Source organism: Anomaloglossus baeobatrachus, chromosome 9, assembly GCF_048569485.1.
Source record: "Anomaloglossus baeobatrachus isolate aAnoBae1 chromosome 9, aAnoBae1.hap1, whole genome shotgun sequence".
Classification (NCBI taxonomy): domain Eukaryota; kingdom Metazoa; phylum Chordata; class Amphibia; order Anura; family Aromobatidae; genus Anomaloglossus; species Anomaloglossus baeobatrachus.
The window spans coordinates 163,453,107-163,476,830 of NC_134361.1; the positions used below are offsets into that span (position 1 = coordinate 163,453,107).

At 47.1% G+C, this 23,724-nt stretch overlaps 17 non-coding genes across 17 annotated transcripts; all 17 read left to right on the forward strand.

The window, feature by feature from the left end:
• The first annotated feature begins 573 nt into the window (after positions 1-573).
• Positions 574-764, forward strand: LOC142252039 (U2 spliceosomal RNA). Its single transcript, XR_012725436.1, has one exon. It is a non-coding gene; the product is annotated as a U2 spliceosomal RNA (small nuclear RNA).
• A 1,117-nt stretch (positions 765-1,881) lies between these two features.
• LOC142252437 (U2 spliceosomal RNA) lies at positions 1,882-2,072 on the forward strand. Its single transcript, XR_012725814.1, has one exon. It is a non-coding gene; the product is annotated as a U2 spliceosomal RNA (small nuclear RNA).
• A 1,117-nt stretch (positions 2,073-3,189) lies between these two features.
• On the forward strand, positions 3,190-3,380 carry LOC142252051 (U2 spliceosomal RNA). Its single transcript, XR_012725447.1, has one exon. It is a non-coding gene; the product is annotated as a U2 spliceosomal RNA (small nuclear RNA).
• Positions 3,381-4,497: 1,117 nt separating this feature from the next.
• LOC142252062 (U2 spliceosomal RNA) lies at positions 4,498-4,688 on the forward strand. The gene has a single exon (XR_012725458.1). It is a non-coding gene; the product is annotated as a U2 spliceosomal RNA (small nuclear RNA).
• A 1,117-nt stretch (positions 4,689-5,805) lies between these two features.
• LOC142252074 (U2 spliceosomal RNA) lies at positions 5,806-5,996 on the forward strand. Its single transcript, XR_012725469.1, has one exon. It is a non-coding gene; the product is annotated as a U2 spliceosomal RNA (small nuclear RNA).
• A 1,117-nt stretch (positions 5,997-7,113) lies between these two features.
• Positions 7,114-7,304, forward strand: LOC142252085 (U2 spliceosomal RNA). Its single transcript, XR_012725480.1, has one exon. It is a non-coding gene; the product is annotated as a U2 spliceosomal RNA (small nuclear RNA).
• Positions 7,305-8,598: 1,294 nt separating this feature from the next.
• Positions 8,599-8,790, forward strand: LOC142253460 (U2 spliceosomal RNA). The gene has a single exon (XR_012726747.1). It is a non-coding gene; the product is annotated as a U2 spliceosomal RNA (small nuclear RNA).
• A 1,117-nt stretch (positions 8,791-9,907) lies between these two features.
• LOC142252097 (U2 spliceosomal RNA) lies at positions 9,908-10,098 on the forward strand. The gene has a single exon (XR_012725491.1). It is a non-coding gene; the product is annotated as a U2 spliceosomal RNA (small nuclear RNA).
• Positions 10,099-11,215: 1,117 nt separating this feature from the next.
• On the forward strand, positions 11,216-11,406 carry LOC142252110 (U2 spliceosomal RNA). The gene has a single exon (XR_012725502.1). It is a non-coding gene; the product is annotated as a U2 spliceosomal RNA (small nuclear RNA).
• A 1,117-nt stretch (positions 11,407-12,523) lies between these two features.
• LOC142252121 (U2 spliceosomal RNA) lies at positions 12,524-12,714 on the forward strand. Its single transcript, XR_012725513.1, has one exon. It is a non-coding gene; the product is annotated as a U2 spliceosomal RNA (small nuclear RNA).
• Positions 12,715-13,831: 1,117 nt separating this feature from the next.
• Positions 13,832-14,022, forward strand: LOC142252133 (U2 spliceosomal RNA). The gene has a single exon (XR_012725524.1). It is a non-coding gene; the product is annotated as a U2 spliceosomal RNA (small nuclear RNA).
• A 1,117-nt stretch (positions 14,023-15,139) lies between these two features.
• LOC142252144 (U2 spliceosomal RNA) lies at positions 15,140-15,330 on the forward strand. The gene has a single exon (XR_012725535.1). It is a non-coding gene; the product is annotated as a U2 spliceosomal RNA (small nuclear RNA).
• A 1,117-nt stretch (positions 15,331-16,447) lies between these two features.
• Positions 16,448-16,638, forward strand: LOC142252156 (U2 spliceosomal RNA). Its single transcript, XR_012725546.1, has one exon. It is a non-coding gene; the product is annotated as a U2 spliceosomal RNA (small nuclear RNA).
• A 1,117-nt stretch (positions 16,639-17,755) lies between these two features.
• On the forward strand, positions 17,756-17,946 carry LOC142252167 (U2 spliceosomal RNA). Its single transcript, XR_012725557.1, has one exon. It is a non-coding gene; the product is annotated as a U2 spliceosomal RNA (small nuclear RNA).
• A 1,919-nt stretch (positions 17,947-19,865) lies between these two features.
• LOC142253065 (U2 spliceosomal RNA) lies at positions 19,866-20,059 on the forward strand. Its single transcript, XR_012726385.1, has one exon. It is a non-coding gene; the product is annotated as a U2 spliceosomal RNA (small nuclear RNA).
• Positions 20,060-21,176: 1,117 nt separating this feature from the next.
• LOC142252179 (U2 spliceosomal RNA) lies at positions 21,177-21,367 on the forward strand. The gene has a single exon (XR_012725568.1). It is a non-coding gene; the product is annotated as a U2 spliceosomal RNA (small nuclear RNA).
• A 1,322-nt stretch (positions 21,368-22,689) lies between these two features.
• LOC142253312 (U2 spliceosomal RNA) lies at positions 22,690-22,874 on the forward strand. Its single transcript, XR_012726613.1, has one exon. It is a non-coding gene; the product is annotated as a U2 spliceosomal RNA (small nuclear RNA).
• The last annotated feature ends 850 nt before the right edge of the window (positions 22,875-23,724 follow it).

A 23,724-nucleotide genomic window follows, 5' to 3' on the forward strand; every position in this document is an offset into this window, starting at 1 on the left:
GTCACAATGCCCCCCGATGACATCACAATAGCGCTGCTGCCTAGAAAACAAGCTGCGCAGAAGAAGTTGTTCTTTGGGTGGGAGGGTGGGCTAGTGGAAGGAGGGGGCAATCTCTTTTTTTCCCGGGTGGTAGGGGGATGACAGGAGAAGGGAAGTGGGTGGTGAGAAAGGTACAGAGGGCAGGGTTTGGGGGCTGGGAAGGAAAGGGAAAAGATTAGGGTTTGGGGATGATGAAAGGGCTTTCTACGGGTAAGGATGGCAAAGGGTGGCAGTGACGGAAAGTCAGGCAACCTGTCCTGTCCGTCTTTTTGTATCGTGAATTGGAAAGACTGCAAGGGGGAGGGGAGTTGCTTGCGCCCTAAAGGAGGAGTTATTCAGATTCATTGCAGTGGGCGGCGGCTGCAAAACGCACCATTCTTCTTGTTTTTGCTCTGCAAAGCAGCCTTTTCAAGGGTTGGCTTGGGTGACAAAATGTCTTGTGTAGGCGTGGGTTTGTCTCCCTCTCGCTCTCTCTCCCTAAGATGTGTCCGGCATAGGCCAGGGTGCCACTCGAGGCCCAAACCAATTCTGGTTATCGCTTCTCGGCCTTTTGGCTAAGATCAAGTGTAGTATCTGTTCTTATCAGTTTAATATCTGATACGTCCCCTATCTGGGGACCATATATTAAATGGATTTTTAGAACAGGGAGATGGAAAAAGAGCTTGCTCTGTCCACTCCACGCATTGACCTGGTATTGCAGTACCTCCAGGAACGGTGCACCCCTTCTTAACCCAGTTTCCAAAAGCAGAACTCGATTCACCTGATTCATATTAGCCCGATTAGCGAATTGAAATGAATTTTTATCTAACACACTTTTTACTTGCTTTATTCATCCAAATAGCAAACTCATCACCACTCAACTTCACCAACTCTGCTATGTCCCGTGCAGTATCTTGTTGTCAGTCTAATCTAGATCATGTGTAATTGAATGGAATAGATCCCTTTTGGACAAAGTGGAGTCAGATGCTGCAGTGACCACAGGTGTGAGAGGATCTACAATTGGCATCTGGTGTTATCTCTCTGCTTCCACTCCAAATAAAGTTACCTGTTGTTACCTGAACGTCAAATACTAAGAATGGGCGGCCTATGAAAGAATTAGTACTTTCATTAAGTATACTAAACCGGCTAATTGGGAATAGACAAACTGTAAAAAGCCCTCTGAGAAAGCCCCTCTCTAACCTTTGTTAGTAAGCTTTTCTGTAGCCTGCCTGTTGATGTATTTTCGGTTTGAACAGTGCACAACATGAAGAGACGGAACACTGGCGGCTTGTCACAATGCCCCCCGATGACATCACAATAGCGCTGCTGCCTAGAAAACAAGCTGCGCAGAAGAAGTTGTTCTTTGGGTGGGAGGGTGGGCTAGTGGAAGGAGGGGGCAATCTCTTTTTTTCCCGGGTGGTAGGGGGATGACAGGAGAAGGGAAGCGGGTGGTGAGAAAGGTACAGAGGGCAGGGTTTGGGGGCTGGGAAGGAAAGGGAAAAGATTAGGGTTTGGGGATGATGAAAGGGCTTTCTACGGGTAAGGATGGCAAAGGGTGGCAGTGACGGAAAGTCAGGCAACCTGTCCTGTCCGTCTTTTTGTATCGTGAATTGGAAAGACTGCAAGGGGGAGGGGAGTTGCTTGCGCCCTAAAGGAGGAGTTATTCAGATTCATTGCAGTGGGCGGCGGCTGCAAAACGCACCATTCTTCTTGTTTTTGCTCTGCAAAGCAGCCTTTTCAAGGGTTGGCTTGGGTGACAAAATGTCTTGTGTAGGCGTGGGTTTGTCTCCCTCTCGCTCTCTCTCCCTAAGATGTGTCCGGCATAGGCCAGGGTGCCACTCGAGGCCCAAACCAATTCTGGTTATCGCTTCTCGGCCTTTTGGCTAAGATCAAGTGTAGTATCTGTTCTTATCAGTTTAATATCTGATACGTCCCCTATCTGGGGACCATATATTAAATGGATTTTTAGAACAGGGAGATGGAAAAAGAGCTTGCTCTGTCCACTCCACGCATTGACCTGGTATTGCAGTACCTCCAGGAGCGGTGCACCCCTTCTTAACCCAGTTTCCAAAAGCAGAACTCGATTCACCTGATTCATATTAGCCCGATTAGCGAATTGAAATGAATTTTTATCTAACACACTTTTTACTTGCTTTATTCATCCAAATAGCAAACTCATCACCACTCAACTTCACCAACTCTGCTATGTCCCGTGCAGTATCTTGTTGTCAGTCTAATCTAGATCATGTGTAATTGAATGGAATAGATCCCTTTTGGACAAAGTGGAGTCAGATGCTGCAGTGACCACAGGTGTGAGAGGATCTACAATTGGCATCTGGTGTTATCTCTCTGCTTCCACTCCAAATAAAGTTACCTGTTGTTACCTGAACGTCAAATACTAAGAATGGGCGGCCTATGAAAGAATTAGTACTTTCATTAAGTATACTAAACCGGCTAATTGGGAATAGACAAACTGTAAAAAGCCCTCTGAGAAAGCCCCTCTCTAACCTTTGTTAGTAAGCTTTTCTGTAGCCTGCCTGTTGATGTATTTTCGGTTTGAACAGTGCACAACATGAAGAGACGGAACACTGGCGGCTTGTCACAATGCCCCCCGATGACATCACAATAGCGCTGCTGCCTAGAAAACAAGCTGCGCAGAAGAAGTTGTTCTTTGGGTGGGAGGGTGGGCTAGTGGAAGGAGGGGGCAATCTCTTTTTTTCCCGGGTGGTAGGGGGATGACAGGAGAAGGGAAGCGGGTGGTGAGAAAGGTACAGAGGGCAGGGTTTGGGGGCTGGGAAGGAAAGGGAAAAGATTAGGGTTTGGGGATGATGAAAGGGCTTTCTACGGGTAAGGATGGCAAAGGGTGGCAGTGACGGAAAGTCAGGCAACCTGTCCTGTCCGTCTTTTTGTATCGTGAATTGGAAAGACTGCAAGGGGGAGGGGAGTTGCTTGCGCCCTAAAGGAGGAGTTATTCAGATTCATTGCAGTGGGCGGCGGCTGCAAAACGCACCATTCTTCTTGTTTTTGCTCTGCAAAGCAGCCTTTTCAAGGGTTGGCTTGGGTGACAAAATGTCTTGTGTAGGCGTGGGTTTGTCTCCCTCTCGCTCTCTCTCCCTAAGATGTGTCCGGCATAGGCCAGGGTGCCACTCGAGGCCCAAACCAATTCTGGTTATCGCTTCTCGGCCTTTTGGCTAAGATCAAGTGTAGTATCTGTTCTTATCAGTTTAATATCTGATACGTCCCCTATCTGGGGACCATATATTAAATGGATTTTTAGAACAGGGAGATGGAAAAAGAGCTTGCTCTGTCCACTCCACGCATTGACCTGGTATTGCAGTACCTCCAGGAACGGTGCACCCCTTCTTAACCCAGTTTCCAAAAGCAGAACTCGATTCACCTGATTCATATTAGCCCGATTAGCGAATTGAAATGAATTTTTATCTAACACACTTTTTACTTGCTTTATTCATCCAAATAGCAAACTCATCACCACTCAACTTCACCAACTCTGCTATGTCCCGTGCAGTATCTTGTTGTCAGTCTAATCTAGATCATGTGTAATTGAATGGAATAGATCCCTTTTGGACAAAGTGGAGTCAGATGCTGCAGTGACCACAGGTGTGAGAGGATCTACAATTGGCATCTGGTGTTATCTCTCTGCTTCCACTCCAAATAAAGTTACCTGTTGTTACCTGAACGTCAAATACTAAGAATGGGCGGCCTATGAAAGAATTAGTACTTTCATTAAGTATACTAAACCGGCTAATTGGGAATAGACAAACTGTAAAAAGCCCTCTGAGAAAGCCCCTCTCTAACCTTTGTTAGTAAGCTTTTCTGTAGCCTGCCTGTTGATGTATTTTCGGTTTGAACAGTGCACAACATGAAGAGACGGAACACTGGCGGCTTGTCACAATGCCCCCCGATGACATCACAATAGCGCTGCTGCCTAGAAAACAAGCTGCGCAGAAGAAGTTGTTCTTTGGGTGGGAGGGTGGGCTAGTGGAAGGAGGGGGCAATCTCTTTTTTTCCCGGGTGGTAGGGGGATGACAGGAGAAGGGAAGCGGGTGGTGAGAAAGGTACAGAGGGCAGGGTTTGGGGGCTGGGAAGGAAAGGGAAAAGATTAGGGTTTGGGGATGATGAAAGGGCTTTCTACGGGTAAGGATGGCAAAGGGTGGCAGTGACGGAAAGTCAGGCAACCTGTCCTGTCCGTCTTTTTGTATCGTGAATTGGAAAGACTGCAAGGGGGAGGGGAGTTGCTTGCGCCCTAAAGGAGGAGTTATTCAGATTCATTGCAGTGGGCGGCGGCTGCAAAACGCACCATTCTTCTTGTTTTTGCTCTGCAAAGCAGCCTTTTCAAGGGTTGGCTTGGGTGACAAAATGTCTTGTGTAGGCGTGGGTTTGTCTCCCTCTCGCTCTCTCTCCCTAAGATGTGTCCGGCATAGGCCAGGGTGCCACTCGAGGCCCAAACCAATTCTGGTTATCGCTTCTCGGCCTTTTGGCTAAGATCAAGTGTAGTATCTGTTCTTATCAGTTTAATATCTGATACGTCCCCTATCTGGGGACCATATATTAAATGGATTTTTAGAACAGGGAGATGGAAAAAGAGCTTGCTCTGTCCACTCCACGCATTGACCTGGTATTGCAGTACCTCCAGGAACGGTGCACCCCTTCTTAACCCAGTTTCCAAAAGCAGAACTCGATTCACCTGATTCATATTAGCCCGATTAGCGAATTGAAATGAATTTTTATCTAACACACTTTTTACTTGCTTTATTCATCCAAATAGCAAACTCATCACCACTCAACTTCACCAACTCTGCTATGTCCCGTGCAGTATCTTGTTGTCAGTCTAATCTAGATCATGTGTAATTGAATGGAATAGATCCCTTTTGGACAAAGTGGAGTCAGATGCTGCAGTGACCACAGGTGTGAGAGGATCTACAATTGGCATCTGGTGTTATCTCTCTGCTTCCACTCCAAATAAAGTTACCTGTTGTTACCTGAACGTCAAATACTAAGAATGGGCGGCCTATGAAAGAATTAGTACTTTCATTAAGTATACTAAACCGGCTAATTGGGAATAGACAAACTGTAAAAAGCCCTCTGAGAAAGCCCCTCTCTAACCTTTGTTAGTAAGCTTTTCTGTAGCCTGCCTGTTGATGTATTTTCGGTTTGAACAGTGCACAACATGAAGAGACGGAACACTGGCGGCTTGTCACAATGCCCCCCGATGACATCACAATAGCGCTGCTGCCTAGAAAACAAGCTGCGCAGAAGAAGTTGTTCTTTGGGTGGGAGGGTGGGCTAGTGGAAGGAGGGGGCAATCTCTTTTTTTCCCGGGTGGTAGGGGGATGACAGGAGAAGGGAAGCGGGTGGTGAGAAAGGTACAGAGGGCAGGGTTTGGGGGCTGGGAAGGAAAGGGAAAAGATTAGGGTTTGGGGATGATGAAAGGGCTTTCTACGGGTAAGGATGGCAAAGGGTGGCAGTGACGGAAAGTCAGGCAACCTGTCCTGTCCGTCTTTTTGTATCGTGAATTGGAAAGACTGCAAGGGGGAGGGGAGTTGCTTGCGCCCTAAAGGAGGAGTTATTCAGATTCATTGCAGTGGGCGGCGGCTGCAAAACGCACCATTCTTCTTGTTTTTGCTCTGCAAAGCAGCCTTTTCAAGGGTTGGCTTGGGTGACAAAATGTCTTGTGTAGGCGTGGGTTTGTCTCCCTCTCGCTCTCTCTCCCTAAGATGTGTCCGGCATAGGCCAGGGTGCCACTCGAGGCCCAAACCAATTCTGGTTATCGCTTCTCGGCCTTTTGGCTAAGATCAAGTGTAGTATCTGTTCTTATCAGTTTAATATCTGATACGTCCCCTATCTGGGGACCATATATTAAATGGATTTTTAGAACAGGGAGATGGAAAAAGAGCTTGCTCTGTCCACTCCACGCATTGACCTGGTATTGCAGTACCTCCAGGAACGGTGCACCCCTTCTTAACCCAGTTTCCAAAAGCAGAACTCGATTCACCTGATTCATATTAGCCCGATTAGCGAATTGAAATGAATTTTTATCTAACACACTTTTTACTTGCTTTATTCATCCAAATAGCAAACTCATCACCACTCAACTTCACCAACTCTGCTATGTCCCGTGCAGTATCTTGTTGTCAGTCTAATCTAGATCATGTGTAATTGAATGGAATAGATCCCTTTTGGACAAAGTGGAGTCAGATGCTGCAGTGACCACAGGTGTGAGAGGATCTACAATTGGCATCTGGTGTTATCTCTCTGCTTCCACTCCAAATAAAGTTACCTGTTGTTACCTGAACGTCAAATACTAAGAATGGGCGGCCTATGAAAGAATTAGTACTTTCATTAAGTATACTAAACCGGCTAATTGGGAATAGACAAACTGTAAAAAGCCCTCTGAGAAAGCCCCTCTCTAACCTTTGTTAGTAAGCTTTTCTGTAGCCTGCCTGTTGATGTATTTTCGGTTTGAACAGTGCACAACATGAAGAGACGGAACACTGGCGGCTTGTCACAATGCCCCCCGATGACATCACAATAGCGCTGCTGCCTAGAAAACAAGCTGCGCAGAAGAAGTTGTTCTTTGGGTGGGAGGGTGGGCTAGTGGAAGGAGGGGGCAATCTCTTTTTTTCCCGGGTGGTAGGGGGATGACAGGAGAAGGGAAGCGGGTGGTGAGAAAGGTACAGAGGGCAGGGTTTGGGGGCTGGGAAGGAAAGGGAAAAGATTAGGGTTTGGGGATGATGAAAGGGCTTTCTACGGGTAAGGATGGCAAAGGGTGGCAGTGACGGAAAGTCAGGCAACCTGTCCTGTCCGTCTTTTTGTATCGTGAATTGGAAAGACTGCAAGGGGGAGGGGAGTTGCTTGCGCCCTAAAGGAGGAGTTATTCAGATTCATTGCAGTGGGCGGCGGCTGCAAAACGCACCATTCTTCTTGTTTTTGCTCTGCAAAGCAGCCTTTTCAAGGGTTGGCTTGGGTGACAAAATGTCTTGTGTAGGCGTGGGTTTGTCTCCCTCTCGCTCTCTCTCCCTAAGATGTGTCCGGCATAGGCCAGGGTGCCACTCGAGGCCCAAACCAATTCTGGTTATCGCTTCTCGGCCTTTTGGCTAAGATCAAGTGTAGTATCTGTTCTTATCAGTTTAATATCTGATACGTCCCCTATCTGGGGACCATATATTAAATGGATTTTTAGAACAGGGAGATGGAAAAAGAGCTTGCTCTGTCCACTCCACGCATTGACCTGGTATTGCAGTACCTCCAGGAACGGTGCACCCCTTCTTAACCCAGTTTCCAAAAGCAGAACTCGATTCACCTGATTCATATTAGCCCGATTAGCGAATTGAAATGAATTTTTATCTAACACACTTTTTACTTGCTTTATTCATCCAAATAGCAAACTCATCACCACTCAACTTCACCAACTCTGCTATGTCCCGTGCAGTATCTTGTTGTCAGTCTAATCTAGATCATGTGTAATTGAATGGAATAGATCCCTTTTGGACAAAGTGGAGTCAGATGCTGCAGTGACCACAGGTGTGAGAGGATCTACAATTGGCATCTGGTGTTATCTCTCTGCTTCCACTCCAAATAAAGTTACCTGTTGTTACCTGAACGTCAAATACTAAGAATGGGCGGCCTATGAAAGAATTAGTACTTTCATTAAGTATACTAAACCGGCTAATTGGGAATAGACAAACTGTAAAAAGCCCTCTGAGAAAGCCCCTCTCTAACCTTTGTTAGTAAGCTTTTCTGTAGCCTGCCTGTTGATGTATTTTCGGTTTGAACAGTGCACAACATGAAGAGACGGAACACTGGCGGCTTGTCACAATGCCCCCCGATGACATCACAATAGCGCTGCTGCCTAGAAAACAAGCTGCGCAGAAGAAGTTGTTCTTTGGGTGGGAGGGTGGGCTAGTGGAAGGAGGGGGCAATCTCTTTTTTTCCCGGGTGGTAGGGGGATGACAGGAGAAGGGAAGCGGGTGGTGAGAAAGGTACAGAGGGCAGGGTTTGGGGGCTGGGAAGGAAAGGGAAAAGATTAGGGTTTGGGGATGATGAAAGGGCTTTCTACGGGTAAGGATGGCAAAGGGTGGCAGTGACGGAAAGTCAGGCAACCTGTCCTGTCCGTCTTTTTGTATCGTGAATTGGAAAGACTGCAAGGGGGAGGGGAGTTGCTTGCGCCCTAAAGGAGGAGTTATTCAGATTCATTGCAGTGGGCGGCGGCTGCAAAACGCACCATTCTTCTTGTTTTTGCTCTGCAAAGCAGCCTTTTCAAGGGTTGGCTTGGGTGACAAAATGTCTTGTGTAGGCGTGGGTTTGTCTCCCTCTCGCTCTCTCTCCCTAAGATGTGTCCGGCATAGGCCAGGGTGCCACTCGAGGCCCAAACCAATTCTGGTTATCGCTTCTCGGCCTTTTGGCTAAGATCAAGTGTAGTTTGGGAGGGTACTACCTTGGTTGGTGCTGAAAGGTGCCAGGGTATTGCACAACTGCTGGCCTTGGGGGAGTGTGCATCGTAGGATGTCATAGCCCTCTTGTGACGGACAGTTACCTGGGCAACGAGAGGCGGTCACTTTGTTATTTTCAAACTCATCCTTCAAAAAAAAAAAAAAAAAATCTGTTCTTATCAGTTTAATATCTGATACGTCCCCTATCTGGGGACCATATATTAAATGGATTTTTAGAACAGGGAGATGGAAAAAGAGCTTGCTCTGTCCACTCCACGCATTGACCTGGTATTGCAGTACCTCCAGGAACGGTGCACCCCTTCTTAACCCAGTTTCCAAAAGCAGAACTCGATTCACCTGATTCATATTAGCCCGATTAGCGAATTGAAATGAATTTTTATCTAACACACTTTTTACTTGCTTTATTCATCCAAATAGCAAACTCATCACCACTCAACTTCACCAACTCTACTATGTCCCGTGCAGTATCTTGTTGTCAGTCTAATCTAGATCATGTGTAATTGAATGGAATAGATCCCTTTTGGACAAAGTGGAGTCAGATGCTGCAGTGACCACAGGTGTGAGAGGATCTACAATTGGCATCTGGTGTTATCTCTCTGCTTCCACTCCAAATAAAGTTACCTGTTGTTACCTGAACGTCAAATACTAAGAATGGGCGGCCTATGAAAGAATTAGTACTTTCATTAAGTATACTAAACCGGCTAATTGGGAATAGACAAACTGTAAAAAGCCCTCTGAGAAAGCCCCTCTCTAACCTTTGTTAGTAAGCTTTTCTGTAGCCTGCCTGTTGATGTATTTTCGGTTTGAACAGTGCACAACATGAAGAGACGGAACACTGGCGGCTTGTCACAATGCCCCCCGATGACATCACAATAGCGCTGCTGCCTAGAAAACAAGCTGCGCAGAAGAAGTTGTTCTTTGGGTGGGAGGGTGGGCTAGTGGAAGGAGGGGGCAATCTCTTTTTTTCCCGGGTGGTAGGGGGATGACAGGAGAAGGGAAGCGGGTGGTGAGAAAGGTACAGAGGGCAGGGTTTGGGGGCTGGGAAGGAAAGGGAAAAGATTAGGGTTTGGGGATGATGAAAGGGCTTTCTACGGGTAAGGATGGCAAAGGGTGGCAGTGACGGAAAGTCAGGCAACCTGTCCTGTCCGTCTTTTTGTATCGTGAATTGGAAAGACTGCAAGGGGGAGGGGAGTTGCTTGCGCCCTAAAGGAGGAGTTATTCAGATTCATTGCAGTGGGCGGCGGCTGCAAAACGCACCATTCTTCTTGTTTTTGCTCTGCAAAGCAGCCTTTTCAAGGGTTGGCTTGGGTGACAAAATGTCTTGTGTAGGCGTGGGTTTGTCTCCCTCTCGCTCTCTCTCCCTAAGATGTGTCCGGCATAGGCCAGGGTGCCACTCGAGGCCCAAACCAATTCTGGTTATCGCTTCTCGGCCTTTTGGCTAAGATCAAGTGTAGTATCTGTTCTTATCAGTTTAATATCTGATACGTCCCCTATCTGGGGACCATATATTAAATGGATTTTTAGAACAGGGAGATGGAAAAAGAGCTTGCTCTGTCCACTCCACGCATTGACCTGGTATTGCAGTACCTCCAGGAACGGTGCACCCCTTCTTAACCCAGTTTCCAAAAGCAGAACTCGATTCACCTGATTCATATTAGCCCGATTAGCGAATTGAAATGAATTTTTATCTAACACACTTTTTACTTGCTTTATTCATCCAAATAGCAAACTCATCACCACTCAACTTCACCAACTCTGCTATGTCCCGTGCAGTATCTTGTTGTCAGTCTAATCTAGATCATGTGTAATTGAATGGAATAGATCCCTTTTGGACAAAGTGGAGTCAGATGCTGCAGTGACCACAGGTGTGAGAGGATCTACAATTGGCATCTGGTGTTATCTCTCTGCTTCCACTCCAAATAAAGTTACCTGTTGTTACCTGAACGTCAAATACTAAGAATGGGCGGCCTATGAAAGAATTAGTACTTTCATTAAGTATACTAAACCGGCTAATTGGGAATAGACAAACTGTAAAAAGCCCTCTGAGAAAGCCCCTCTCTAACCTTTGTTAGTAAGCTTTTCTGTAGCCTGCCTGTTGATGTATTTTTGGTTTGAACAGTGCACAACATGAAGAGACGGAACACTGGCGGCTTGTCACAATGCCCCCCGATGACATCACAATAGCGCTGCTGCCTAGAAAACAAGCTGCGCAGAAGAAGTTGTTCTTTGGGTGGGAGGGTGGGCTAGTGGAAGGAGGGGGCAATCTCTTTTTTTCCCGGGTGGTAGGGGGATGACAGGAGAAGGGAAGCGGGTGGTGAGAAAGGTACAGAGGGCAGGGTTTGGGGGCTGGGAAGGAAAGGGAAAAGATTAGGGTTTGGGGATGATGAAAGGGCTTTCTACGGGTAAGGATGGCAAAGGGTGGCAGTGACGGAAAGTCAGGCAACCTGTCCTGTCCGTCTTTTTGTATCGTGAATTGGAAAGACTGCAAGGGGGAGGGGAGTTGCTTGCGCCCTAAAGGAGGAGTTATTCAGATTCATTGCAGTGGGCGGCGGCTGCAAAACGCACCATTCTTCTTGTTTTTGCTCTGCAAAGCAGCCTTTTCAAGGGTTGGCTTGGGTGACAAAATGTCTTGTGTAGGCGTGGGTTTGTCTCCCTCTCGCTCTCTCTCCCTAAGATGTGTCCGGCATAGGCCAGGGTGCCACTCGAGGCCCAAACCAATTCTGGTTATCGCTTCTCGGCCTTTTGGCTAAGATCAAGTGTAGTATCTGTTCTTATCAGTTTAATATCTGATACGTCCCCTATCTGGGGACCATATATTAAATGGATTTTTAGAACAGGGAGATGGAAAAAGAGCTTGCTCTGTCCACTCCACGCATTGACCTGGTATTGCAGTACCTCCAGGAACGGTGCACCCCTTCTTAACCCAGTTTCCAAAAGCAGAACTCGATTCACCTGATTCATATTAGCCCGATTAGCGAATTGAAATGAATTTTTATCTAACACACTTTTTACTTGCTTTATTCATCCAAATAGCAAACTCATCACCACTCAACTTCACCAACTCTGCTATGTCCCGTGCAGTATCTTGTTGTCAGTCTAATCTAGATCATGTGTAATTGAATGGAATAGATCCCTTTTGGACAAAGTGGAGTCAGATGCTGCAGTGACCACAGGTGTGAGAGGATCTACAATTGGCATCTGGTGTTATCTCTCTGCTTCCACTCCAAATAAAGTTACCTGTTGTTACCTGAACGTCAAATACTAAGAATGGGCGGCCTATGAAAGAATTAGTACTTTCATTAAGTATACTAAACCGGCTAATTGGGAATAGACAAACTGTAAAAAGCCCTCTGAGAAAGCCCCTCTCTAACCTTTGTTAGTAAGCTTTTCTGTAGCCTGCCTGTTGATGTATTTTCGGTTTGAACAGTGCACAACATGAAGAGACGGAACACTGGCGGCTTGTCACAATGCCCCCCGATGACATCACAATAGCGCTGCTGCCTAGAAAACAAGCTGCGCAGAAGAAGTTGTTCTTTGGGTGGGAGGGTGGGCTAGTGGAAGGAGGGGGCAATCTCTTTTTTTCCCGGGTGGTAGGGGGATGACAGGAGAAGGGAAGCGGGTGGTGAGAAAGGTACAGAGGGCAGGGTTTGGGGGCTGGGAAGGAAAGGGAAAAGATTAGGGTTTGGGGATGATGAAAGGGCTTTCTACGGGTAAGGATGGCAAAGGGTGGCAGTGACGGAAAGTCAGGCAACCTGTCCTGTCCGTCTTTTTGTATCGTGAATTGGAAAGACTGCAAGGGGGAGGGGAGTTGCTTGCGCCCTAAAGGAGGAGTTATTCAGATTCATTGCAGTGGGCGGCGGCTGCAAAACGCACCATTCTTCTTGTTTTTGCTCTGCAAAGCAGCCTTTTCAAGGGTTGGCTTGGGTGACAAAATGTCTTGTGTAGGCGTGGGTTTGTCTCCCTCTCGCTCTCTCTCCCTAAGATGTGTCCGGCATAGGCCAGGGTGCCACTCGAGGCCCAAACCAATTCTGGTTATCGCTTCTCGGCCTTTTGGCTAAGATCAAGTGTAGTATCTGTTCTTATCAGTTTAATATCTGATACGTCCCCTATCTGGGGACCATATATTAAATGGATTTTTAGAACAGGGAGATGGAAAAAGAGCTTGCTCTGTCCACTCCACGCATTGACCTGGTATTGCAGTACCTCCAGGAACGGTGCACCCCTTCTTAACCCAGTTTCCAAAAGCAGAACTCGATTCACCTGATTCATATTAGCCCGATTAGCGAATTGAAATGAATTTTTATCTAACACACTTTTTACTTGCTTTATTCATCCAAATAGCAAACTCATCACCACTCAACTTCACCAACTCTGCTATGTCCCGTGCAGTATCTTGTTGTCAGTCTAATCTAGATCATGTGTAATTGAATGGAATAGATCCCTTTTGGACAAAGTGGAGTCAGATGCTGCAGTGACCACAGGTGTGAGAGGATCTACAATTGGCATCTGGTGTTATCTCTCTGCTTCCACTCCAAATAAAGTTACCTGTTGTTACCTGAACGTCAAATACTAAGAATGGGCGGCCTATGAAAGAATTAGTACTTTCATTAAGTATACTAAACCGGCTAATTGGGAATAGACAAACTGTAAAAAGCCCTCTGAGAAAGCCCCTCTCTAACCTTTGTTAGTAAGCTTTTCTGTAGCCTGCCTGTTGATGTATTTTCGGTTTGAACAGTGCACAACATGAAGAGACGGAACACTGGCGGCTTGTCACAATGCCCCCCGATGACATCACAATAGCGCTGCTGCCTAGAAAACAAGCTGCGCAGAAGAAGTTGTTCTTTGGGTGGGAGGGTGGGCTAGTGGAAGGAGGGGGCAATCTCTTTTTTTCCCGGGTGGTAGGGGGATGACAGGAGAAGGGAAGCGGGTGGTGAGAAAGGTACAGAGGGCAGGGTTTGGGGGCTGGGAAGGAAAGGGAAAAGATTAGGGTTTGGGGATGATGAAAGGGCTTTCTACGGGTAAGGATGGCAAAGGGTGGCAGTGACGGAAAGTCAGGCAACCTGTCCTGTCCGTCTTTTTGTATCGTGAATTGGAAAGACTGCAAGGGGGAGGGGAGTTGCTTGCGCCCTAAAGGAGGAGTTATTCAGATTCATTGCAGTGGGCGGCGGCTGCAAAACGCACCATTCTTCTTGTTTTTGCTCTGCAAAGCAGCCTTTTCAAGGGTTGGCTTGGGTGACAAAATGTCTTGTGTAGGCGTGGGTTTGTCTCCCTCTCGCTCTCTCTCCCTAAGATGTGTCCGGCATAGGCCAGGGTGCCACTCGAGGCCCAAACCAATTCTGGTTATCGCTTCTCGGCCTTTTGGCTAAGATCAAGTGTAGTATCTGTTCTTATCAGTTTAATATCTGATACGTCCCCTATCTGGGGACCATATATTAAATGGATTTTTAGAACAGGGAGATGGAAAAAGAGCTTGCTCTGTCCACTCCACGCATTGACCTGGTATTGCAGTACCTCCAGGAACGGTGCACCCCTTCTTAACCCAGTTTCCAAAAGCAGAACTCGATTCACCTGATTCATATTAGCCCGATTAGCGAATTGAAATGAATTTTTATCTAACACACTTTTTACTTGCTTTATTCATCCAAATAGCAAACTCATCACCACTCAACTTCACCAACTCTGCTATGTCCCGTGCAGTATCTTGTTGTCAGTCTAATCTAGATCATGTGTAATTGAATGGAATAGATCCCTTTTGGACAAAGTGGAGTCAGATGCTGCAGTGACCACAGGTGTGAGAGGATCTACAATTGGCATCTGGTGTTATCTCTCTGCTTCCACTCCAAATAAAGTTACCTGTTGTTACCTGAACGTCAAATACTAAGAATGGGCGGCCTATGAAAGAATTAGTACTTTCATTAAGTATACTAAACCGGCTAATTGGGAATAGACAAACTGTAAAAAGCCCTCTGAGAAAGCCCCTCTCTAACCTTTGTTAGTAAGCTTTTCTGTAGCCTGCCTGTTGATGTATTTTCGGTTTGAACAGTGCACAACATGAAGAGACGGAACACTGGCGGCTTGTCACAATGCCCCCCGATGACATCACAATAGCGCTGCTGCCTAGAAAACAAGCTGCGCAGAAGAAGTTGTTCTTTGGGTGGGAGGGTGGGCTAGTGGAAGGAGGGGGCAATCTCTTTTTTTCCCGGGTGGTAGGGGGATGACAGGAGAAGGGAAGCGGGTGGTGAGAAAGGTACAGAGGGCAGGGTTTGGGGGCTGGGAAGGAAAGGGAAAAGATTAGGGTTTGGGGATGATGAAAGGGCTTTCTACGGGTAAGGATGGCAAAGGGTGGCAGTGACGGAAAGTCAGGCAACCTGTCCTGTCCGTCTTTTTGTATCGTGAATTGGAAAGACTGCAAGGGGGAGGGGAGTTGCTTGCGCCCTAAAGGAGGAGTTATTCAGATTCATTGCAGTGGGCGGCGGCTGCAAAACGCACCATTCTTCTTGTTTTTGCTCTGCAAAGCAGCCTTTTCAAGGGTTGGCTTGGGTGACAAAATGTCTTGTGTAGGCGTGGGTTTGTCTCCCTCTCGCTCTCTCTCCCTAAGATGTGTCCGGCATAGGCCAGGGTGCCACTCGAGGCCCAAACCAATTCTGGTTATCGCTTCTCGGCCTTTTGGCTAAGATCAAGTGTAGTATCTGTTCTTATCAGTTTAATATCTGATACGTCCCCTATCTGGGGACCATATATTAAATGGATTTTTAGAACAGGGAGATGGAAAAAGAGCTTGCTCTGTCCACTCCACGCATTGACCTGGTATTGCAGTACCTCCAGGAACGGTGCACCCCTTCTTAACCCAGTTTCCAAAAGCAGAACTCGATTCACCTGATTCATATTAGCCCGATTAGCGAATTGAAATGAATTTTTATCTAACACACTTTTTACTTGCTTTATTCATCCAAATAGCAAACTCATCACCACTCAACTTCACCAACTCTGCTATGTCCCGTGCAGTATCTTGTTGTCAGTCTAATCTAGATCATGTGTAATTGAATGGAATAGATCCCTTTTGGACAAAGTGGAGTCAGATGCTGCAGTGACCACAGGTGTGAGAGGATCTACAATTGGCATCTGGTGTTATCTCTCTGCTTCCACTCCAAATAAAGTTACCTGTTGTTACCTGAACGTCAAATACTAAGAATGGGCGGCCTATGAAAGAATTAGTACTTTCATTAAGTATACTAAACCGGCTAATTGGGAATAGACAAACTGTAAAAAGCCCTCTGAGAAAGCCCCTCTCTAACCTTTGTTAGTAAGCTTTTCTGTAGCCTGCCTGTTGATGTATTTTCGGTTTGAACAGTGCACAACATGAAGAGACGGAACACTGGCGGCTTGTCACAATGCCCCCCGATGACATCACAATAGCGCTGCTGCCTAGAAAACAAGCTGCGCAGAAGAAGTTGTTCTTTGGGTGGGAGGGTGGGCTAGTGGAAGGAGGGGGCAATCTCTTTTTTTCCCGGGTGGTAGGGGGATGACAGGAGAAGGGAAGCGGGTGGTGAGAAAGGTACAGAGGGCAGGGTTTGGGGGCTGGGAAGGAAAGGGAAAAGATTAGGGTTTGGGGATGATGAAAGGGCTTTCTACGGGTAAGGATGGCAAAGGGTGGCAGTGACGGAAAGTCAGGCAACCTGTCCTGTCCGTCTTTTTGTATCGTGAATTGGAAAGACTGCAAGGGGGAGGGGAGTTGCTTGCGCCCTAAAGGAGGAGTTATTCAGATTCATTGCAGTGGGCGGCGGCTGCAAAACGCACCATTCTTCTTGTTTTTGCTCTGCAAAGCAGCCTTTTCAAGGGTTGGCTTGGGTGACAAAATGTCTTGTGTAGGCGTGGGTTTGTCTCCCTCTCGCTCTCTCTCCCTAAGATGTGTCCGGCATAGGCCAGGGTGCCACTCGAGGCCCAAACCAATTCTGGTTATCGCTTCTCGGCCTTTTGGCTAAGATCAAGTGTAGTATCTGTTCTTATCAGTTTAATATCTGATACGTCCCCTATCTGGGGACCATATATTAAATGGATTTTTAGAACAGGGAGATGGAAAAAGAGCTTGCTCTGTCCACTCCACGCATTGACCTGGTATTGCAGTACCTCCAGGAACGGTGCACCCCTTCTTAACCCAGTTTCCAAAAGCAGAACTCGATTCACCTGATTCATATTAGCCCGATTAGCGAATTGAAATGAATTTTTATCTAACACACTTTTTACTTGCTTTATTCATCCAAATAGCAAACTCATCACCACTCAACTTCACCAACTCTGCTATGTCCCGTGCAGTATCTTGTTGTCAGTCTAATCTAGATCATGTGTAATTGAATGGAATAGATCCCTTTTGGACAAAGTGGAGTCAGATGCTGCAGTGACCACAGGTGTGAGAGGATCTACAATTGGCATCTGGTGTTATCTCTCTGCTTCCACTCCAAATAAAGTTACCTGTTGTTACCTGAACGTCAAATACTAAGAATGGGCGGCCTATGAAAGAATTAGTACTTTCATTAAGTATACTAAACCGGCTAATTGGGAATAGACAAACTGTAAAAAGCCCTCTGAGAAAGCCCCTCTCTAACCTTTGTTAGTAAGCTTTTCTGTAGCCTGCCTGTTGATGTATTTTCGGTTTGAACAGTGCACAACATGAAGAGACGGAACACTGGCGGCTTGTCACAATGCCCCCCGATGACATCACAATAGCGCTGCTGCCTAGAAAACAAGCTGCGCAGAAGAAGTTGTTCTTTGGGTGGGAGGGTGGGCTAGTGGAAGGAGGGGGCAATCTCTTTTTTTCCCGGGTGGTAGGGGGATGACAGGAGAAGGGAAGCGGGTGGTGAGAAAGGTACAGAGGGCAGGGTTTGGGGGCTGGGAAGGAAAGGGAAAAGATTAGGGTTTGGGGATGATGAAAGGGCTTTCTACGGGTAAGGATGGCAAAGGGTGGCAGTGACGGAAAGTCAGGCAACCTGTCCTGTCCGTCTTTTTGTATCGTGAATTGGAAAGACTGCAAGGGGGAGGGGAGTTGCTTGCGCCCTAAAGGAGGAGTTATTCAGATTCATTGCAGTGGGCGGCGGCTGCAAAACGCACCATTCTTCTTGTTTTTGCTCTGCAAAGCAGCCTTTTCAAGGGTTGGCTTGGGTGACAAAATGTCTTGTGTAGGCGTGGGTTTGTCTCCCTCTCGCTCTCTCTCCCTAAGATGTGTCCGGCATAGGCCAGGGTGCCACTCGAGGCCCAAACCAATTCTGGTTATCGCTTCTCGGCCTTTTGGCTAAGATCAAGTGTAGTATCTGTTCTTATCAGTTTAATATCTGATACGTCCCCTATCTGGGGACCATATATTAAATGGATTTTTAGAACAGGGAGATGGAAAAAGAGCTTGCTCTGTCCACTCCACGCATTGACCTGGTATTGCAGTACCTCCAGGAACGGTGCACCCCTTCTTAACCCAGTTTCCAAAAGCAGAACTCGATTCACCTGATTCATATTAGCCCGATTAGCGAATTGAAATGAATTTTTATCTAACACACTTTTTACTTGCTTTATTCATCCAAATAGCAAACTCATCACCACTCAACTTCACCAACTCTGCTATGTCCCGTGCAGTATCTTGTTGTCAGTCTAATCTAGATCATGTGTAATTGAATGGAATAGATCCCTTTTGGACAAAGTGGAGTCAGATGCTGCAGTGACCACAGGTGTGAGAGGATCTACAATTGGCATCTGGTGTTATCTCTCTGCTTCCACTCCAAATAAAGTTACCTGTTGTTACCTGAACGTCAAATACTAAGAATGGGCGGCCTATGAAAGAATTAGTACTTTCATTAAGTATACTAAACCGGCTAATTGGGAATAGACAAACTGTAAAAAGCCCTCTGAGAAAGCCCCTCTCTAACCTTTGTTAGTAAGCTTTTCTGTAGCCTGCCTGTTGATGTATTTTCGGTTTGAACAGTGCACAACATGAAGAGACGGAACACTGGCGGCTTGTCACAATGCCCCCCGATGACATCACAATAGCGCTGCTGCCTAGAAAACAAGCTGCGCAGAAGAAGTTGTTCTTTGGGTGGGAGGGTGGGCTAGTGGAAGGAGGGGGCAATCTCTTTTTTTCCCGGGTGGTAGGGGGATGACAGGAGAAGGGAAGCAGGTGGTGAGAAAGGTACAGAGGGCAGGGTTTGGGGGCTGGGAAGGAAAGGGAAAAGATTAGGGTTTGGGGATGATGAAAGGGCTTTCTACGGGTAAGGATGGCAAAGGGTGGCAGTGACGGAAAGTCAGGCAACCTGTCCTGTCCGTCTTTTTGTATCGTGAATTGGAAAGACTGCAAGGGGGAGGGGAGTTGCTTGCGCCCTAAAGGAGGAGTTATTCAGATTCATTGCAGTGGGCGGCGGCTGCAAAACGCACCATTCTTCTTGTTTTTGCTCTGCAAAGCAGCCTTTTCAAGGGTTGGCTTGGGTGACAAAATGTCTTGTGTAGGCGTGGGTTTGTCTCCCTCTCGCTCTCTCTCCCTAAGATGTGTCCGGCATAGGCCAGGGTGCCACTCGAGGCCCAAACCAATTCTGGTTATCGCTTCTCGGCCTTTTGGCTAAGATCAAGTGTAGTGTTGTTCGAAGAGGTGGTTTAAGCTCCAGGCCACCTTAGTACAATGATACAATGCACACTGGAAGGTTGCGCTTGCTAGTACTCTGGGTGGATAGTATATTCATCTAGAGGAAAACATGGCCCTACCAGGATCGAGGCTATTAGACTGAGTAAGGGTGGGGGGCTATGGTACAACGTGCCCCAGGACTGACGACCCTGGAGTGAGTCTGAGCTTGCTGGCTTGGGACCCCGGCAAGCCTTGGGCTCTGTAGCACACCGTACCTTGCCTTTTCATACTTTTTGAGCATATTACCCTATCCCAGCCTTCTGGCTAGGAAGGGAAATTTTTATAATCCCGGTCGGAGGTCTGGTCAGCTTTGGGCTGAGAAACTAACACCCGGTTGGAGGTCTGGGTCAGCTTCGGCTGAGAAACCAACACCCGGTTGGAGGTCTGGGTCAGCTTCGGCTGAGAAACCAACACCCGGTTGGAGGTCCGGTTAGCCTTGGGCTGAGAAACCAACACCGGTTGACGGTCCGGGCAGTTTCGGCTGCGAAACCAACAACTAGTAGCTCTCTACTCCACTTGGGTAAGATGCCTGGGTGGACGCTGGGAGCAACGACAAGGCTCAACCAGGCTTCGGCTTGGGAGAGCACCGAAGATCCCTGACCCTTGCTGTGGCCTTCTGGCTCGGAGGGACGGGGTTGATTTTTGGGGACCCTCTCCTCACGGTGGGGTCCACACGAATCCTAGCCTTTGCACTGTTTTTGGTGTGACTTCGGTCATGCATTTTTTGTGGTGCTTTGGAAAGCTTCATTAAATCAAAAAATCTGTTCTTATCAGTTTAATATCTGATACGTCCCCTATCTGGGGACCATATATTAAATGGATTTTTAGAACAGGGAGATGGAAAAAGAGCTTGCTCTGTCCACTCCACGCATTGACCTGGTATTGCAGTACCTCCAGGAACGGTGCACCCCTTCTTAACCCAGTTTCCAAAAGCAGAACTCGATTCACCTGATTCATATTAGCCCGATTAGCGAATTGAAATGAATTTTTATCTAACACACTTTTTACTTGCTTTATTCATCCAAATAGCAAACTCATCACCACTCAACTTCACCAACTCTGCTATGTCCCGTGCAGTATCTTGTTGTCAGTCTAATCTAGATCATGTGTAATTGAATGGAATAGATCCCTTTTGGACAAAGTGGAGTCAGATGCTGCAGTGACCACAGGTGTGAGAGGATCTACAATTGGCATCTGGTGTTATCTCTCTGCTTCCACTCCAAATAAAGTTACCTGTTGTTACCTGAACGTCAAATACTAAGAATGGGCGGCCTATGAAAGAATTAGTACTTTCATTAAGTATACTAAACCGGCTAATTGGGAATAGACAAACTGTAAAAAGCCCTCTGAGAAAGCCCCTCTTTAACCTTTGTTAGTAAGCTTTTCTGTAGCCTGCCTGTTGATGTATTTTCGGTTTGAACAGTGCACAACATGAAGAGACGGAACACTGGCGGCTTGTCACAATGCCCCCCGATGACATCACAATAGCGCTGCTGCCTAGAAAACAAGCTGCGCAGAAGAAGTTGTTCTTTGGGTGGGAGGGTGGGCTAGTGGAAGGAGGGGGCAATCTCTTTTTTTCCCGGGTGGTAGGGGGATGACAGGAGAAGGGAAGCGGGTGGTGAGAAAGGTACAGAGGGCAGGGTTTGGGGGCTGGGAAGGAAAGGGAAAAGATTAGGGTTTGGGGATGATGAAAGGGCTTTCTACGGGTAAGGATGGCAAAGGGTGGCAGTGACGGAAAGTCAGGCAACCTGTCCTGTCCGTCTTTTTGTATCGTGAATTGGAAAGACTGCAAGGGGGAGGGGAGTTGCTTGCGCCCTAAAGGAGGAGTTATTCAGATTCATTGCAGTGGGCGGCGGCTGCAAAACGCACCATTCTTCTTGTTTTTGCTCTGCAAAGCAGCCTTTTCAAGGGTTGGCTTGGGTGACAAAATGTCTTGTGTAGGCGTGGGTTTGTCTCCCTCTCGCTCTCTCTCCCTAAGATGTGTCCGGCATAGGCCAGGGTGCCACTCGAGGCCCAAACCAATTCTGGTTATCGCTTCTCGGCCTTTTGGCTAAGATCAAGTGTAGTATCTGTTCTTATCAGTTTAATATCTGATACGTCCCCTATCTGGGGACCATATATTAAATGGATTTTTAGAACAGGGAGATGGAAAAAGAGCTTGCTCTGTCCACTCCACGCATTGACCTGGTATTGCAGTACCTCCAGGAACGGTGCACCCCTTCTTAACCCAGTTTCCAAAAGCAGAACTCGATTCACCTGATTCATATTAGCCCGATTAGCGAATTGAAATGAATTTTTATCTAACACACTTTTTACTTGCTTTATTCATCCAAATAGCAAACTCATCACCACTCAACTTCACCAACTCTGCTATGTCCCGTGCAGTATCTTGTTGTCAGTCTAATCTAGATCATGTGTAATTGAATGGAATAGATCCCTTTTGGACAAAGTGGAGTCAGATGCTGCAGTGACCACAGGTGTGAGAGGATCTACAATTGGCATCTGGTGTTATCTCTCTGCTTCCACTCCAAATAAAGTTACCTGTTGTTACCTGAACGTCAAATACTAAGAATGGGCGGCCTATGAAAGAATTAGTACTTTCATTAAGTATACTAAACCGGCTAATTGGGAATAGACAAACTGTAAAAAGCCCTCTGAGAAAGCCCCTCTCTAACCTTTGTTAGTAAGCTTTTCTGTAGCCTGCCTGTTGATGTATTTTCGGTTTGAACAGTGCACAACATGAAGAGACGGAACACTGGCGGCTTGTCACAATGCCCCCCGATGACATCACAATAGCGCTGCTGCCTAGAAAACAAGCTGCGCAGAAGAAGTTGTTCTTTGGGTGGGAGGGTGGGCTAGTGGAAGGAGGGGGCAATCTCTTTTTTTCCCGGGTGGTAGGGGGATGACAGGAGAAGGGAAGCGGGTGGTGAGAAAGGTACAGAGGGCAGGGTTTGGGGGCTGGGAAGGAAAGGGAAAAGATTAGGGTTTGGGGATGATGAAAGGGCTTTCTACGGGTAAGGATGGCAAAGGGTGGCAGTGACGGAAAGTCAGGCAACCTGTCCTGTCCGTCTTTTTGTATCGTGAATTGGAAAGACTGCAAGGGGGAGGGGAGTTGCTTGCGCCCTAAAGGAGGAGTTATTCAGATTCATTGCAGTGGGCGGCGGCTGCAAAACGCACCATTCTTCTTGTTTTTGCTCTGCAAAGCAGCCTTTTCAAGGGTTGGCTTGGGTGACAAAATGTCTTGTGTAGGCGTGGGTTTGTCTCCCTCTCGCTCTCTCTCCCTAAGATGTGTCCGGCATAGGCCAGGGTGCCACTCGAGGCCCAAACCAATTCTGGTTATCGCTTCTCGGCCTTTTGGCTAAGATCAAGTGTAGTCCCTTCATTGGGTTTGCCTTGGTCTTGGCTGGGAGGGGCCCGGGCTTGCACAACCGCCGGCCTCGGGGATTGTTGCGCCTTTTGGTGCTTACGTCCCCTTATGGCTGGTGGTTCCTGGGCTCGGGAGGCGATCACCTGCGGCACTGCGCTTTTGTGTGGTGGCCGATGACCGTTTTCTGAAATTTGCGGATGAAATCTCATCTGTTCTTATCAGTTTAATATCTGATACGTCCCCTATCTGGGGACCATATATTAAATGGATTTTTAGAACAGGGAGATGGAAAAAGAGCTTGCTCTGTCCACTCCACGCATTGACCTGGTATTGCAGTACCTCCAGGAACGGTGCACCCCTTCTTAACCCAGTTTCCAAAAGCAGAACTCGATTCACCTGATTCATATTAGCCCGATTAGCGAATTGAAATGAATTTTTATCTAACACACTTTTTACTTGCTTTATTCATCCAAATAGCAAACTCATCACCACTCAACTTCACCAACTCTGCTATGTCCCGTGCAGTATCTTGTTGTCAGTCTAATCTAGATCATGTGTAATTGAATGGAATAGATCCCTTTTGGACAAAGTGGAGTCAGATGCTGCAGTGACCACAGGTGTGAGAGGATCTACAATTGGCATCTGGTGTTATCTCTCTGCTTCCACTCCAAATAAAGTTACCTGTTGTTACCTGAACGTCAAATACTAAGAATGGGCGGCCTATGAAAGAATTAGTACTTTCATTAAGTATACTAAACCGGCTAATTGGGAATAGACAAACTGTAAAAAGCCCTCTGAGAAAGCCCCTCTCTAACCTTTGTTAGTAAGCTTTTCTGTAGCCTGCCTGTTGATGTATTTTCGGTTTGAACAGTGCACAACATGAAGAGACGGAACACTGGCGGCTTGTCACAATGCCCCCCGATGACATCACAATAGCGCTGCTGCCTAGAAAACAAGCTGCGCAGAAGAAGTTGTTCTTTGGGTGGGAGGGTGGGCTAGTGGAAGGAGGGGGCAATCTCTTTTTTTCCCGGATGGTAGGGGGATGACAGGAGAAGGGAAGCGGGTGGTGAGAAAGGTACAGAGGGCAGGGTTTGGGGGCTGGGAAGGAAAGGGAAAAGATTAGGGTTTGGGGATGATGAAAGGGCTTTCTACGGGTAAGGATGGCAAAGGGTGGCAGTGACGGAAAGTCAGGCAACCTGTCCTGTCCGTCT